We start from the raw sequence: 10652 nt of genomic DNA on the forward strand, positions 1-10652 counted from the left end.
GAGCTGATTTTGGGAGAGATAGTCAGAGAATCATATGTTTATATACGGAGGTTTAAGGGAATTAGGTCTGGTGTTAAAGGCTTTTTTGATGTTTAGTTGGTCTTCAGAAAGCGTGTGCCTGGTTTGGATACCGTTCCAGTTTCTAGAATGACCGGTCCCTGCAGGACTGGAGCAAAACTGGGCTAGGAAGGAAACCAGAAGGGAAAGAAGACCAACGTGTACCCCATGTTTCAATCGCAGCACTGTTTATAATAACCAGACATGGAAGCAACCTAGAATGTCCATCAGCGAAGATATGGATAAGAAAGCAGTGGTACATATACACAATGGAGTATTAGTCAGCCATTAAAAATAATAACATTTGAATCAGTTCTAATGAGTGGATGAAACTGGGGCCTTATATACAGAGTGAAGTAAGCCGAAGGAAAAAACACCAATACAGTATACTAACGCATATATATAGAATTTAGAAAGATGGTAACGATACCCTGTATACGAGACAGCAAAAGAGACACTGATGTATAGAACAGTCTTATGGACTCTGTGGGAGGGGAGACGTGGGGAAGATTTTTGGGAGAAAAACATTGAAACATGTAAAATATCATTGTTTTAAAAGAGAATAACGAAGTTTTGGGGCCCAAGTCCCCCAGGGGGTATTCGGATTAAACCACGATAAAACTGGTGGATTGCTTTGGGGGGGCAGTGGCCACGACCCCAGAGGGATTGGTATGGGGGCGGAGGGGGAAGGAGGGGAAAGGGGGGGAGGGGGGTTTTTTTCCCCCCAGGGGGATTTTGGGGGGGGGGGGGGAAAAAAAAACCCAAAAAACCAAAATTTTTTTTTTATTCAAAAATTCTCTCTCCTCCCCCTTATCCATTCATCTGCTGATGGACATCTAGGTTTGCTTCCCCATGGTCCTGGCTATTGTAACAGTGCTGCGATGAACATGGGGTACATGTGTCTCTTTTCCCTTCTGGTTTCCTCAGTGTAGGTATGCCCAGCAGTGGGATTGCTGGATCACAAGGCAGTTCTATTTTCCAGTATTTTAGGAATCATCCACCACTGTTTATCCATAGTGGGCTGTACTAGTTGGCATTCCCACCAACAGTGTAAGAGGGTTCCCTTTTCTCCACACCCTCTCCAGCATTTATTATTGTAGACTTTGGATCGCAGCCATTCTGACTGGTGTGAAATGGTACCTCATAGTGGTTTTGATTTGCATTTCTCTGATAATGAGTGATGTTGAGCATCTTTTCATGTGTTTGTTAGCCATCTGTATGTCTCTTTGGAGAAATGTCTATTTAGTTCTTTGGCCCATTTTTTGATTGGGTCATTTATTTTCTGGAGTTGAGCTGTAGGAGTTGCTTGTATATTTTTGAGATTAGTTGTTTGTCAGTTGCTTCATTTTGCTATTATTTTCTCCCATTCTGAAGGCTGTCTTTTCACCTTGCTAATAGTTTCCTTTGATGTGCAGAGCTTTTAGGTTAATTAGGTCCCATTTGTTTATTTTTGCTTTTATTTCCATATTCTTGGAGGTGGGTCATAGAGGATCCTGCTGTGATTTAAGTCGGAGAGTGTTTTGCCTATGTTCTCCTCTAGGAGTTTTATAGTTTCTGGTCTTACATTTAGATCTTTAATCCATTTGAGTTTATTTTGTGTATGGTGTTAGAAAGTTTCTAGTTTCATTCTTTTACAAGTGGTTGACCAGATTTCCCAGCACCACTTGTTAAAGAGATTGTCTTTAATCCATTGTATATTCTTGCCTCCTTTGTCAAGAAAGATAAGGTGTCCAGAGGTGCGTTGGATTTATCTCCGGGCTTTCTATTTTGTTTCCATTGATCTATATTTCTGTCTTTAGTGCTAGTATCATACTGTCTTGATGACTGTGCTTGTAGTAGAGCCTGAAGTCAGGGCAGGTTGATTCCTCCAGTTCCATTCTTCTTTCTCAAGATCGCTTTGGCTATTCGAGGTTTTTGTATTTCCATACAAATTGTGAAATTATTTGTTCTAGCTCTGTGAAGAATACTGTTGGTAGCTTGATAGGGATTGCATTGAATCTATAAATTGCTTTGGGTAGTATATTCATTTTCACTATATTGATTCTTCCAATCCATGAACATGGTATATTTCTCCATCTATTAATGTCCTCGTTGATTTCTTTCACCAGTGTTTTATAGTTTTCTATATATAGGTCTTTAGTTTCTTTAGGTAGATATATTCCTAAGTATTTTATTCTTTCCGTTTGCAATTGTGATGGAATTGTTTTCCTTAATTTCTCTTTCTGTTTTCTCATTATTAGTGTATAGGAATGGCAAGGATTTCTGTGTGTTGATTTTATATCTTGCAACTTTACTATAGTCATTGATTAGTTCTAGTAATTTTCTAGTGGAGTCTTATCTTATTGTATATATGCAATACATCTTTTTTATCCATTCATCTGTCTACGGACATTTAGGTTCCTTCCAGGTCTTGACAATTGTAAACAACTTGCCAACGAATGTTTGGGTTTGTGTATTCTTTTGAACCACATTTTTCTTTGGATACCTGCCCAGGAATGGAATTGCTGGATCTTACAGTAGCTCTACTTTTAGTTTGGTAAGGAATTGTAAGTGTTCTTCATGGTGGCCTTACCAATGTACATCCCGGGAAACAGTGTAGGCAGGTTCCCTTTTCTCCATATCCTCTCCAGAATTTACTGCTAGTAGTAACTTAGAAGGCAATGGCACCCCACTCCAGTACTCGTGCCTGGAAAATCCCATGGGTGGAGGAGCCTGGTGGGCTGCAGTCCATGGGGTCGCTAAGAGTCGGACACGAATGAGCAACTTCACTTCCAATTTTCACTTTAGTGCATTGGAGAAGGAAATGGCAACCCACTCCAGTGTTCTTGCCTGGAGAATCCCAGGGATGGGGGAGCCTGGTGGGCTGCCGTCTATGGGGTTGCACAGAGTCGGACACGACTGAAGCAACTTAGTAGTAGTAGTAACTTTGATGACCACCATTCTGATTGTTATGAGGTTATATCTCACTGTAGTTGTGATTTGTTTTTCTCCTGTAATTATTTGGTGTTGAGAATTATTTCATGTGCTGCTTGGCCATTTGTATGTCTTCTTTGAAGAAATGTCTATTTAAGTTATCTGCCTATTTTTTAATTATTATTTTTAATATTGAACTACATGAGCTCTTTATAAATTTTTGGAGACAAATCCCTTATTAGCCCCAAAATTTTCAAATATTTTCTTCCATTCTGTGGGTTTTCTATTTGTTTTGTTTACAGTTTCCTTTGCTGTGAAAAACCTTTTGAGTTTAATTAGGTTCCTTTTTTTTTTTAATTTCCTTTACTCTAGGAGAAGTCTGGAAAAATATATTGCTATGATTTATGGCAAAGAGAGTTCTGCCTGTGTTTTCATCCAAGAGTTTAATAATATCTGGTCTTACTGTTAGGTCTTTAATCCATTGAGTTTGTTTGTGTGTATCAAACCAGTCAATCCAAAGGGAATAAACCCTGAACATTCATCAAGGAGTTATGCTAAAGATAAAGCTCCAATACTTTGGTCATCTGATGCAAAGAGCCAACTCATTTGAAAACACATTAATGCTGAGAAAGACTGAAGGGAAAAGGACAAGGGAGCAGGTGAAATGATGGTTAGACAGTATCACCAACTCAATGGACATGAATTTGAGCAAACTCTGGGAGATAGCAAACTCTGAAGGAGAGCGGAGCCTGCCGTATTACAGTTTATGGGATTGAAGAGCTATGGACACCATTTAGTGCCTGAAGAACAACAATGATGTTAAAGGATGTTCTGTTTCAGGTTTTCACATGAAGCTGTCCTGTTCTCCCAGAACCATTTTTTTTTTTTTTTTTAGCAGACTGTCTTTCCTTCCTAGTAAAGAAATGAAGGTACTTTTAAACTAAAGATTTAGGCTGATACATGTCTTTTTGTGTGTGTTTTTGTGTGTAACCTAACTGGTTTATTAACATATTGAGACCAATACATCTAACTGAGAATAGGATCAGCAGGGAAAAAAAAAAAATCACACACTGAAGAATATAAAATTAAAGATGAAAAGACCCTGATATCAGTCAAGTTTACATAAGGTGATTTGAGATACCAAGATTTCATTATCATTGTTAGCATTCCCATATTATTATTATTTTTAATTAATTTATATTAACTGGAGGCTAATTAATTTACAATATTGTAGTGGTTTTTGCCATGCATTGACATGAAACAGCCATGGGTGTACATGTGTCCCCATTTGAACCCCTCTCCCACCTCCCTCCCCATCCCATCCTTCAGGGTCATCCCAGTGCACAGGCCCTGAGTGCCCTGTCTCACGCATCAAACCTGGACTGGTGATCTGTTTCACATATGGTAATATACATGTTTCAATGCTATTCTCTCAAATCATCACACCCTCGCCTTCTCCCACAGAGTCCAAGAGTCTGTTCTTTACATCTGAGTCTCTTTTGGTATCTCACATATAGGGTCATAGTTCCCATCTTTCAAAATTCCATGAATATGCATTAATGTACTGTATTGGTGTTTTTCTTTCTGATTTACTTCATTGTGTATAATAGGCTGCGGTTTCATCCACCTCTTTCAAACTGATTTAAATGCATTCTTTTTAATAGCTGAGTAATATTCCATTGCATATGTGTACCACAGCTTTCTTATCCATTTGTCTGCCTATGGACATCTAGGTTGCTTCCATGTCCTAGCTATTGTAAACAGTGCTGTGATGAACATTGGAGTAGACCTGTCTCTTTCAATTCTGGTTTCCTTGGTGTGTATTCCCAGCAGTGGGATTGCTGGGTCGTATGGCAGTTCTATTTCCAGTTTTTTTAAGGAATCTCCACACTGTTCTCCACAGTGGCTGTACTAGTTTGCATTCCCACCAACAGTGTAAGAGGGTTCCCTTTTCTCTGTACCCTCTCCAGCATTTATTGTTTGTAGACTTTTGCATAGCAGCCATTCTGACTGGCATGAGATGGTACTTCATTGTGGTTTTAATTTGCATTTCTCTGATAATGAGTGATGTTGAGCATCTTTTCATGTGTTTGTTAGCCATCTGTATGTATTCTTTGGAGAAATGTCTATTTAGTTCTTTGGCCCATTTTTTGATTGGGTCATTTATTTTTCTGGGTTTTGAGCTGCATGAGATGCTAATATATTTTAGAGATTAACTCTTTGTCAGTTGCTTCATTTGCTATTATTTTCTCCCATTCCAAAAGCTGTCTTTTCACCTTGCTTATAGTTTCCTTCATTGTGAAAAAGCTTTCATGTTTAATTAGGTCCCGTTTGTTTATTTTTGCTTTTATTTCCAATATTCTGGGAGGTGGGTCATAGAGGATCTTGCTGTGATGTATGTCAGAGAGTATTTTGCCTGTGTCTTCCTCTAGCAGTTTTATAGTTTTGGGTCTGGTTTAGATCTTTAATCTATTTTGAGCTTATTTTTCTGTGTGGTGTTAAAGTGTTCTAGTTTCATTTTTTTACAAGTGGTTGACCAATTTTCCCAGCACCACTTGTTAAAGAGATTGTCTTTTCTCCATTGTAAATTCTTGCCTCCTTTGTCAAAGATAAGGTGTCCATAAGTGCCTGGATTTACCTCTGGGCTTTCTATTTTGTTCCATTGATCTATATTTCTGTCTTTGTGCCAGTACCATGCTGTCTTGATGACTGTAGCTTTGTAGTATAGTCTGAAGTCAGGCAGATTAATTTTTCCAGTTCAATTCTTCTTTCTCAAGATTGCTTTGGCTCTTCAAGGTTTTTTGTATTTCCATACAAATTGTCAAATTATTTGTTCTAGTTCTGTAAAAAAAAATACCATTGGTAGCTTGATAGGGATTGCATTGAATCTATAGATTGCTTTGGGCAGTATACTCATTTTCACTATATTGATTCTGCTGATCCACGAATATGGTATATTTTTCCATCTGTGCCATCTTTGATTTCTTTCATCAGTGTTTTATCCATTCGGCCAGTCTTTGTCTTTTGGTTGGGGCATTCAAGCCATTTACATTTAGGGTAATTATTGATAATTATTGGATGCCTGGCATGCTGCAGTTCATGGGGTCACAAAGAGTTGGACACAACTTAGCGACTGAACTGAACTGAACTGAACTGATGGTCCCGTTGCCATTTACTTCATTGTTTTGGGTTCGAGTTTATAAACATTTTCTGTGTTTCTTGTCTAGAGAAGATCCTTTAGCATTTGTTGTAGAGCTGCTTTGGTGGTGCTGAATTCTCTCAGCTTTTGCTTGTCTGTAAAGCTTTTGATTTCTCCTTCATATTTGAATGAGATCCTTGCTGGGGATAATAATCTGGTTGTAGGGTTTTCTCTTTCATCACTTTAAGTATGTCCTGCCATTCCCTTCTGGCCTGACGAGTTTCTATTGAAAGATCAGCTGTCATCCTTATGGGAATTGCCTTGTGTGTTGTTTGTTACTTTTCCATTGCTGCTTTTAATATTTGCTCATTGTGTTTGATCTTCGTTAATTTGATTAATATGTGTCTTGGGGCGTTTTGTCTTAGGTTTATCTGTTTGGCACCCTCTGGGTTTCTTGGACTTCGTGGATTTTTCCTTCTGCATTTTAGGGAAGTTTTCAACTATTATCTCCTCGAGTATTTTCTCATGTATTTCTTTCTTTTTGTCTTCTTCTTTTGGGACTCCTATGATTTGAATGTTGTGGTGTTTAACACTGTTCCAGAGGTCTCTGAGGTTGTACTCCTTCTGAAAGAGCTTCAAATAACAAAGCCTTATATATTTACCAACATAATTATAATTTCTGGTGCTCTCAAGTTTTTTGTGTGTATTTTCCTTGTAATGTGCTTATACATTTAGAAGCCATGATTTCTTGCAGTTTATGGATCATGCAGGAAGGAAAACCTAGTCTCTGTTTTTCCATCTTAGGAAGTAGAAGTCTCCCCTTGTGTATCTTTTGTAAACAGTAGTAAACATTTTATAATTAAAAGAAAATAGACTTTCTACTAATTTTCTTAGTACTACAGTTTTAGTATTTTAAAAGTTAATGGCTTCTGGGTTGCTAGTGAAAATATCTTACATTGCTTATTTGGAACATGAACACTTAAAAAAGTGTTAAATTAAGATGCACCAATGGGAGACTGGAAAACATTGTGATTGTTAACAATGACTTTTGTCTCGGTGATATTATTACAAACAAGTGTGCAGTTATAGATTTGGAAAAACATGTAGGAAAATGTTTATTTTTCTTTATTGTCATATACATTCCCATTGTCTCTTTGAAGAAAATTAATATTGAACATTTAATTGTAAATGTGCAGAGTTTTGAGGTCATTGAAACACTTCTTACTTCTTTTTCATTTTTTAAATAAAGCTAATTTTTTTTTATAACAGTTTAATTTTACAGCAAAACTGAGTGAAGTAAGGGGATTCTGATATACCCTCTCCCTCACACATGCACAGCCTCCCCCACAAGCAAAATCCTGCAGCAAAGTGGAAACTTTGCGGCCTTTGCAGACTGGCTATGCTTATTTCCTTATATACAATCAGGCTTCCTTCCTGGCTTCCTGTGGTCTGATAGCTCCTTTCTTTTGAACACTGAGTAACATTCTGGGATCTGGATGTGCCATGGTTTACTCATCCTTTCACCTAGTGAGGGACATCTTGGTTGTTCCCGTTTCCACAGTTATGAACAAAGTTGCTACAGACGTCTGTGTACATGTTTTGGATAAGCAGACATTTTCTATGCCCTTGTGAAAATAACAAAGAGTGAGATTGCTGGACAAACATATGTTTAGATTTGGAAGAACTGCCAAACTTTATTCCTAAGTGTCTGTGCCATTTTGCATTGCCAAGAGCAATCAATGAGTTTCTGTTACTCCACGTCCTTGTTGGCATTTGACATGTTTTCTACTCCTTTATATTTTGCAAGGCAGTCAGCACTTGTTGGTACATGTTTATTTGAAGAAATAAATTTAAACAAAAAGCATGATATTCAGAGTTGAAAGCAAACAAATAAACAAGAAATCCCAGCTGTATTTTTCTCAGAGGGAAAAGGCCAGTGCTAGGAGCACACTAGGGCTTCCCAGGAGGCTCAGTAGTACAAACTCTGCCTGCCAACGCGAGACACAGAAGACACCGGTAAGACGCGGGGTAGATGCTTGACCAGGGAGGATCCGCTGGAGGAGGAAAGGGCAGTCCCCTCCGGGATGCTTGCACGGAAGATTCCATGGACAGAGGAGCCTGGCAGGTTGCAGTCGTCCTCAGGGTCCCCAGGAGGAGGAGAAACAGCGCACACAGGAGCTCCGGGGCTTCCCTGTCCACGGCCGGCTGCGCCTGGCCTGGTGGTTCCGGCAGCCCCGGGGATCCTCCTTTCAGGTCGCCCTGGACACAGAAGTCCCCCGCGGCCTCGCTCCGCACACGGGGCCCTTGGCGTCCTTGCCCACAGAGCCGGAGGTGACGTCGCGGCCACAAAAGTGCGCAAATTTCCTCTGGGGCTTAGTGGCCCGGCGCACCCCGTTTCCCGCATAGGGCCCACAGATCCCGGTTTTCTGACTGCCTCCCTCCCGCGACAGCATCCCCGGGGACGCAGGCCTCATCGGCGCCACCAGGAGCTCGTGGACAGAAGGAGCCCGGGTCCCGTGAGGAAGCCGCCGGGTCCCGTGAGGAAGCCGCCGTCTCCCACCCAGGAATCGGTCTGCTCTCCGTCACCCTACGCAGCCTCCTTACTCCCTGCGCGGCTTCGGCGGGATGGAGCCAGACACCTCCCGCAGACCGGCCAGGGACTGGCTCCCCGGGCGCCCTCATGCGTCCTCCCCGGGCTCCGGAGCCGCGCACCCAGCGCTATGCCTCGGCGCTCCTCCCGGTGGCGGGCGCGCTCGGCGGAGCGCGGAGAGGAGCCCCCCGCCACCCCGCAACGGCTCGGAGCTTAGTTCCGCTGCCACAGACATCTCCTGGAGACGCGCTTCTCTCTGGAAAGAAGGAGGCTCCTCCCAGAAAGGATGCGAGAACCAGGGACAGACTCTAAGCTCACAAGAGCTCTGTCCCCAACAGTGACACAGAACCAGAGGCGGGGCTGAGGCCGGGGGTCTCCAGATCTGCAGGGTCAGAGGGTCCCAAGGGCCGCCTCTGCTCGTGCTCCCGCCCCTGGGGCCGCGGAATTCTGCTCTGTAGGGCTTCCGTCTAGGGCCATGAGGCCTTTGTATACTACCTTTGATTCAATATTTTTCTGTAGCACCACTTACATTTTTTTTTTCTAGATAATGTTTGTATTTTTCATTCCTATTGTTTTTGTTCAAAGCCGAATCCCTTGATATTTTAAAAGATAATACAAGAAATAGTGAAAACTTTGTTGCTAAATTAAAGAGATAAAAATAATTACAAATTATAAATCTAATCAATGTACAAAAAGCCTACAGTATCACAAATTCATGAAAGAGGAAACTGGAATTGTTTATAGTAAGACAGAAATTAATTTACTAATTTTTATATGTTCTAAAAATAATAATACTACATAATGAAGAATAAAACTCATGTGGAAATGCCCTCAAATTTTATATAACTAAAATTCATGTAACCCAATTCCTGACTGTGTCATTTTTAAGTCATTTTGGACTAAACCTCTACTTGCCTTTACCCTCCCATACACTCTCTCATCAAGTCGTGTATAGCAAAGGGCTCTGGAGTTATTGGTCTATTAGAGAGACATAAACAGGCCACAACTTCATCCAAACAACTGTTTTCCCATCAATAGAATTCCTGAAACAGTCAGCTGATTTAAATTCCCTGTCTTAGATTGTATATTGTACATGATACCCAGATTAAATATTTTCAAACTGTGTGCAAACACGAAAGAGCACAGTAACTAGTAGTTTCAGTCTCCAGAGTAAGTGTTGCCAGATCTCTCCTGCTACTGATCCAGAAAGGAAAATTACAAGCAGGGATTTATTCTCTGCCCCTGCACTAAGGTGGTTGTCGTTTTCTGGGCACTGGCAATGAGAGTTTCAAGGAGACAGGGCAGAGAAATTGGGAACACTGGGTCACAGCCGGGGAAGGGAAAGCCTGGGACACACACCTGGATCTGTACACTGTCCTGCCCATTAACTTCTGTGACTGACTGTTCCGCCTCTCCTGCCTCATTCTCATTACTACTTTCACTTCATCTTGGCTCCTGTATCAGTCACCCTTTGTATATTGTGACCCTACATGGCTCTCTCAATGATAAAGCTTTCTATTACTGATTACAGTTACTGTTCAATCTTCAAGAATGAAATACTATAAAGTCAAGAACTGTAACTTTAGGCTTGTATCCTATGCAACAAGACATGCTTAGAAAATCTGTTCAATCTTCAAGGATAGAATGACATACTATAAAGTCAAGCATTGTAATTTTAGGTTTTTATCCTCTATAAACTGGAAAATTCTGAAAGAGATGGGAATACTAGACCACCTGACCTGCCTTTTGGAAATCTGTATGCAGGTCAGGAAGCAACAGTTAGAACTGGTCATGGAACAACAGACTGGTTCCAGATAGGAAAAGGAGTACGTCAAGGCTGTACATTGTCACCCTGCTTATTTAACTTCTATGCAGAGTACATCATGAGAAACTCTGGACTGGAAGAAACACAATCTGGAATCAAGATTGCTGGGAGAAATATCAATCACCTCA

The sequence above is a fragment of the Bos taurus genome, chromosome 29, assembly GCF_002263795.3.
Source record: "Bos taurus isolate L1 Dominette 01449 registration number 42190680 breed Hereford chromosome 29, ARS-UCD2.0, whole genome shotgun sequence".
In the NCBI taxonomy this organism is placed as follows: Eukaryota; Metazoa; Chordata; class Mammalia; order Artiodactyla; family Bovidae; genus Bos; species Bos taurus.